Source organism: Chenopodium album, chromosome 12 (assembly GCF_948465745.1).
Source record: "Chenopodium album chromosome 12, dcCheAlbu1.1, whole genome shotgun sequence".
In the NCBI taxonomy this organism is placed as follows: domain Eukaryota; kingdom Viridiplantae; phylum Streptophyta; class Magnoliopsida; order Caryophyllales; family Amaranthaceae; genus Chenopodium; species Chenopodium album.
This window is the reverse complement of record NC_137845.1, coordinates 30894059-30900569: the sequence shown is the minus strand read 5'-3', so window position 1 is coordinate 30900569 and position 6511 is coordinate 30894059. Positions and strand designations below refer to the sequence as shown.

The 6511-nt window shown below is 43.8% G+C and overlaps 1 non-coding gene across 1 annotated transcript; it reads right to left on the bottom strand.

Annotated features, from left to right (window-relative positions):
* Positions 1-1092: 1092 nt before the first annotated feature.
* On the bottom strand, positions 1093-1197 carry LOC145573355 (small nucleolar RNA R71). The gene has a single exon (XR_014097401.1). It is a non-coding gene; the product is annotated as a small nucleolar RNA R71 (small nucleolar RNA).
* Between the last annotated feature and the right edge of the window lie 5314 nt (positions 1198-6511).

Sequence of the window (6511 nt, the reverse complement as noted above, 5' to 3'; positions counted from 1 at the left end):
CATGAGAATGATTCTATTAGCATAGGGCTTTTTCATTGATTTGCCTAGACTATTGCATGAGAATGAATTGTTTAGGTAGGATCTTGTGTTCTTTGGCATGTTCTTCATGATAACTATCATTATTCACCTCTTTCTAATCAGGTTTGACACCCTCGTACCCCTAGCGTCGTTCTCTCTTGATTTTTAATCTTCTTTATATTTGCTTGTTTGTAGTCTTAGTGCTTTTTATCCAAAAACCAACAAAATTATCCTTTCCTTGACTCTTGCCTAGTGAATTTGATATTTAGATTGCATGCTTCCTTTGGGTTCGACCCTATACTTACCCCTATACTCGTATTAGGGTAGTTTAGGTTATAAGTAGTTAATTTGATTTGGGTTGGTAGTCCCAACGACCTACTCAACCCCGATCAAATTTTGGCGCCGTAGCCGGGGAAGCGGCTTGTTTGGTGTCTAATTTGCTTTTGTTATAGTAATTTTAATTGCTTTCTTTTTGTTTTGTTTTGTTCTATCATACTTGTCATTGATAATTGTTTGCTTAGCTTTGGTGAATGCTTAGAAGATCTCAAGGACCACCTACCCATCAAATTGACCAAGAAATCAACCAAACTTTAAGACAAATCCGTAGGCTTTTTCAAGAAGAAGGAAGAGGACTTGGTGCTATAATTGATAGTGGGAGTGATTCTTACTCTTCTAGTTCGCAAAGTGAATCAATGGCGAGACAAGAAGATGATGTTTTATTTCGTGAGTTTGGAAATCCGGAGGATTATGAGCTCACGGGAGGGATTTTGTTACCCGTCACGGAGACTAACTTCACAATTCATCCCCAATATACAAGAATGGTTCAATCGGAGCAATTTTCGGGTTCTACAAGTGAAGATCCCATAGAGCACCTTGATAGATTCCTTGAGCTATGTGCCATGATTCAAACCAACCAAGTTTCTCAAGAGTATATCCGGATGCATTTATTTCGACAATCTCTTTCGGGTAGAGCAAAGAAGTGGTTGAAGCAAGTGAAGCCTAACTCACTCACATCTTGGAGGGTGGTAGTTAAGGCATTCTTGAAGAGGTTCATTTCCGAGGAGAAGACCGCCGAGATGAGAAGGAAGATTGCATCATTTGAACAAGAAGCGGATGAGAGTCTTAATGAAGCTTGGGAGCGGTTCAAAGAGTTGGTGCAAGCATGTCCTCACCATGAATACAATCAAAGTTTGCTCATGAGATTTTTCTACGATGGTTTGGAGCCCATGTCTAGAGCCAACTTGGATGCGGGGGCGGGTGGTCAACTAATCAAGATCCCTCAAAATCAAGTGGAAGCAACAATCGAGGAGGTAGCAAAGAACTACTCTTGGGGAGGTAGGAGAAGGAGTGCACCGAAGAAAGGTGGGATGTATGAATTGGAGAAGGTCGATCAATTACAACATCAAATTGAGCAACTCACAAAAGGGCTTTCAAAGTTGAACACAAGTGTTAATGCAAGCTCAAGTGGTGGAGCAAGCTCTTCTCAAGTCAACTCTTTTTCATGTCAAAATTGTGGAGGAACAAACCATGATACATCTTATTGTGGAGGGTTGAGCCCCGAGCATGTGGCGGCATACAACACAAGACAAGACGGTTTTAGAGGAGGTGGTGGTGGAGTAGCTTGGAGACAACCACCACCCGGGTTTGCATCTCAACCTCAACAATGGGGCCAACAAGCTCAACCTTCTTACAATTCCAACCCCCAATACCAAAATCCACCTCCATCTCAAAACCAAAACCCAAGAGGAAGCTACCCTAGGAACAACCAATACAACAACCAAAACCAATACAACAATCAAACCCAAGGGCCCCAAAGAAATCAAGAACAAGCACCTCAAGCGGAGCTAACACCCACATAACTCCTTCAAGCGATGCATTCACAAATGCAAACTTTTGGGCAACAAATGCAAGAAATAAGGGCACACAACAAGATGGTTGATTCACAACTAGCTCAATTGGCCGAGAGGGCTCCTTTCAATTCACCATCAACTCTACCCGGACAACTATAGCCTAACCCATCTCATAACCAAAAACATGATACATGCAAGGCAATCACTTTGAGGTCGGGAACTTCCTATGATGGTCCAAGTGAGGGGGATAGTGAGGGAAAGAAGGGAGGAGAAGAGAGTGTGAATGAAGATAGGAGAGGTGAGGAGGAAAAAGTTGATGAGGTCGAAGGAAGTTCGGAGAAGAAGAAGCTCAACAACGAGAAGACAACTTCAATTCCTAGTGAGACTAGGAACCTTGATGGACCGGTTCCTTTTCCAAGTAGGCTTGCGGAGAGGAAGTTGAATGACAAGTTTGCAAAATTTCTAAGTGTGATGAAGAACTTGCACATCAATCTCCCTTTTCTTGAAGTAGTGTGATGAAGTACATCCTCACCAACAAAAGGAAGCTCAATGATGAGCTTATCACCCTTCCACACCAAGTGAGTGCTCTTGTTCAACATAAAATGCCCAAGAAGGAGAAAGATCCGGGGAGTTTCACTTTGCTGGTGAAAATTGGGAACATGGAAGCTAGGGGTGCATTGGCCGATCTTGGAGCAAGTGTTAGTCTAATCCCCTTATCCATTGCTCAAAAACTCAATATTAAGATGATCCCTACAAGGAAGACCATTCAACTAGCCGACCGCTCGGTGAAGTTACCTTGTGGAGAACTTCAGGATGTTCCAATTCAAGTGGGACACATCTATGTGGCTTGTGACTTTGTAGTGATGGACATGGAGGAAGATGTGGATACACCCTTGATCTTGGGTCGGGAAGCTCTCAAGACTTTGGGGGCGGTCATAAATTGCAAAAACAACACCATCACATGTGAAGTGGCCGATGAGAAGATAGTTTTTGAGTTCTCAAAGTTGCTAAAGACCCCTATGGTCGAAAAGTGCTACCGTGTTGATGTTGTGAATGAGGAGTTGGACCGTTTGGGAAGGGTTATGATGAAGCCTCAAGATCCAATTGTGGAAGCTCTAACATGCAATGAAGAGTTCCACTCTCAAGAAGCCAAAGAATTTGTCATGGCAATGGAGGAATCCTCAAAGGAGGAAGTTGATGAACAAGGCAAGATCGAACTTGAATCAATGGAGGAAAAATCGGAGGAGAGTTCCAATCCTCCTCCCAAGGTAGAACTCAAGCCCCTTCCCCCTTCTTTGAGATATGCTTATCTTGATGAGGAGGAAAAATACCCTATTATTGTCAATGCTACCCTTGATGAGCTTAATTTAAAAAAATTGCTTGATGTTTTGAGAAAATACAAGGATGTGATAGGGTATAGCATTGATGATATCAAGGGAATTAGTCCTTCTCTTTGCATGCATCGTATTCATCTTGAGGATGATCATTCCACCTCCATTGAACCTCAAAGGAGGTTGAACCCCAACCTTCAAGAGGTTGTCAAGAAAGAAATTTTGAAACTACATGAGGCGGGCATCATCTATGCTATCTCCGATAGCAAGTGGGTGAGCCCGGTTCATGTGGTTCCCAAAAAGGGTGGAATGACCATCGTCAAGAATGAAAAGGGAGAGAAAATCTCCACCCGGACGGTGACCGGGTGGAGAATGTGTATTGATTATAGGAGATTGAACAAAAACACTAAGAAAGATCATTTTCCTCTCCCTTTCATGGACCAAATGCTTGAAAGGCTTTCTCACCACGCTTTCTTTTGCTTCTTGAATGGATATTCCGGATTTTTCCAAATCCCTATCCATCCAAGCGATCAAGAGAAAACTACTTTCACATGTCCATATGGGACATTTGCTTACCGAAGAATGCCATTCGGATTATGCAATGCTCCCTCTACTTTTCAACGATGCATGACTTCTATTTTCTCCGAAATGCTTGAAAAAGAAATTGAGGCTTTCATGGATAATTTTAGTGTTGGTGGCTCGTCTTTTGACACTTGTCTTTTAAACCTTGAAAGAGTTTTGTAAAGGTGTCAAGAGACGAGTTTGGTGTTGAATTGGGAAAAATGCCATTTTATGGTCGAGGAGGGCATTGTCCTCGGTCATAAAGTTTCAAAAAATGGCATTGAGGTTGATCCGGTCAAAGTTTCGGTGATTGAGAGATTGCCCCCTCCTACTTCCGTCACGGGAGTACGTGCTTTTCTTGGGCATGCCGGTTTCTACCGGAGGTTTATAAAAGATTTCTCCTCAATCGCCAAACCTTTGACCGAATTACTCAAGAAAGATGTTGTTTTTAGCTTTGATGAGGCTTGCCTTGAGGCATTTCGTAAGCTCAAGGAAGCTCTCATCTCTTCTCCTGTTGTGCAAGCTCCGGATTGGAGTTTGCCTTTTGAGCTAATGTGCGATGCGAGTGATTTTGCAGTAGGTGCCGTCCTTGGTCAAAAGAAGGAAGGAAGATCATGTGTCATCTACTATGCAAGTAGAACTCTAGATGAAGCTTAAAAGAACTATACAACAACGGAGAAGGAGATGCTAGCCGTGGTCTTTGCATTTGACAAATTCCGGTCCTATCTCATATGTTCCAAAGTCATCGTGTACACGGACCATATCGCGGTGCGATACCTCATGACTAAAAAGGAAGCGAAGCCTCACTTGATCCGGTGGGTTCTCTCTCTTCAAGATTTTCACATGGAAATGAGAGATAAAAAGGGAGCGGAGAATTATGTAGCGGATCATTTGTCAAGGCTTCCATTTGAAAACAAGGAGGTTGTTCCGATCAATGATGAGATAGGGATCGAAGCTCTAATGGCTATGGTAGCGTCTTCTACACCTTGGTATGCCGATATTGCCAACTACCTTGCTTGTGGAGTAGTGCCTTCGGAATTCTCCTCTCAACAAAGGAAAAAGTTCTTCAAAGAAGTGAGGAGATATTTTTGGAATGATCCCTACCTTTTTAAGCAATGTGGTGACGGTCTATTTAGGAAATGTGTCCCCGACCATGAAATTGAGGGGGTCCTTGAGCATTGTCACTCACTACCATGTGGGGGACATGGTGGTGTTGACAAGACGGTAGCAAAAATTTCCCAATCTCTACTTTGGTGGCCTTCAATGCACAAGGATACTCACAAATTCATCATGCAATGTGACCGATGCCAAAGAAGTGGTGGCATCACTAAGAGGGACGAGATGCCTCAACAAGGTATTCTAGAGGTAGAGCCTTTTGATGTGTGGGGAGTGGATTTTATGGGTCCGTTCGTTTCTTCATGTGGGAACCTTTACATCTTGGTAGCGGTTGACTATGTGACGAAGTGGATAGAAGCTATACCCTCTCCTACCAATGACCACAAAGTTGTTCTCAAGCTTCTCAAGAAGATAATTTTTCCTAGGTTTGGGGTACCAAGGGTTCTAATCAGTGACGGAGGGTCTCATTTCGCCAAAAAGCAATTGGAAGCTCTCCTCAAGAAATATGGTGTTCATCACAAGGTCGGTCTACCCTACCACCCTCAAACACAAGGGCAAGTGGAAGTGTCAAATCGAGAAATTAAGAATGTCCTCGAGAGGATGGTAAACAAATCAAGGAAAGATTGGTCCCTAAAGCTTGACGATACTCTTTGGGCTCTTCGAACGGCATACAAGACTCCCATTGGTACAACCCCCTATAGGTTGGTGTATGGGAAGGCTTGCCACTTGCCGGTCGAGCTAGAATACAAAGCTTGGTGGGCCATCAAAGAGCTAAACATGGATTTGTCGTTGGCGGGTGAAAAGAGGTTGTTGAAGCTCAACGAGCTCGAGGAGCTTAGAGATGATGCCTATGAAAACTCAAGAGTCTACAAGGAGAAGACGAAAAAGTGGCACGACCAACATATCCGGAACAAGAGCTTCAAAGTTGGGGACAAAGTCTTACTCTTCAACTCAAGGCTTCGTTTGTTCCCGGGCAAGCTTAAATCCAAGTGGTCGGGGCCTTTCGTTGTATCAAAGACCACTCCCTATGGTTGTTTTGAGTTGGATGCCGACGGAAACAAATTCATGGTGAACGGCTCTCGTTTGAAGCACTATTTCTGCATGGAGGAAGTTGGTGTGATTGAGTGTTTGAGGCTAGACCCTTTGGGTCCAAAGCCACCCTTTTGAATGGATTTTCATCATGGTCAAGCTAATGACCTTATAAAGAAGCGCTCCCGGGAGGCAACCCGGCTTTTGAATCCTTTTCTTTACTATTTTTTATGTTTTTGGTAGGATGTTTGGTTGATTTTTGTCTTATGGTTTCCGTTTTCCTCTATTCTTGTAGGCACTTACATCTTTGGTGCGTGTTTGGAGGGAATTTGGAGGCCGTTTGGTGTTATATATGGAGCTAAGTTGGGGTTTGGAGACTTGGAAGTGAGTGAGGAGCATTTAAAGAGAAGCTTTTGATGAAGACCCTGTGCGCGGGCGCGCAGGCTTGGGAGAACCCGCGCATAGGGAAGCTCAGCAAAACAGATCATGGCAGAAACTTTTGCGCGCCTTGTGCGTGACATATGCGCGGGCGCGCAGAAGAGGGGTGTGCGGGCGCGCAGGCCTGGGAGAACCCGCGCAGATTTAAGGCAAAAACTCCAGATTTTG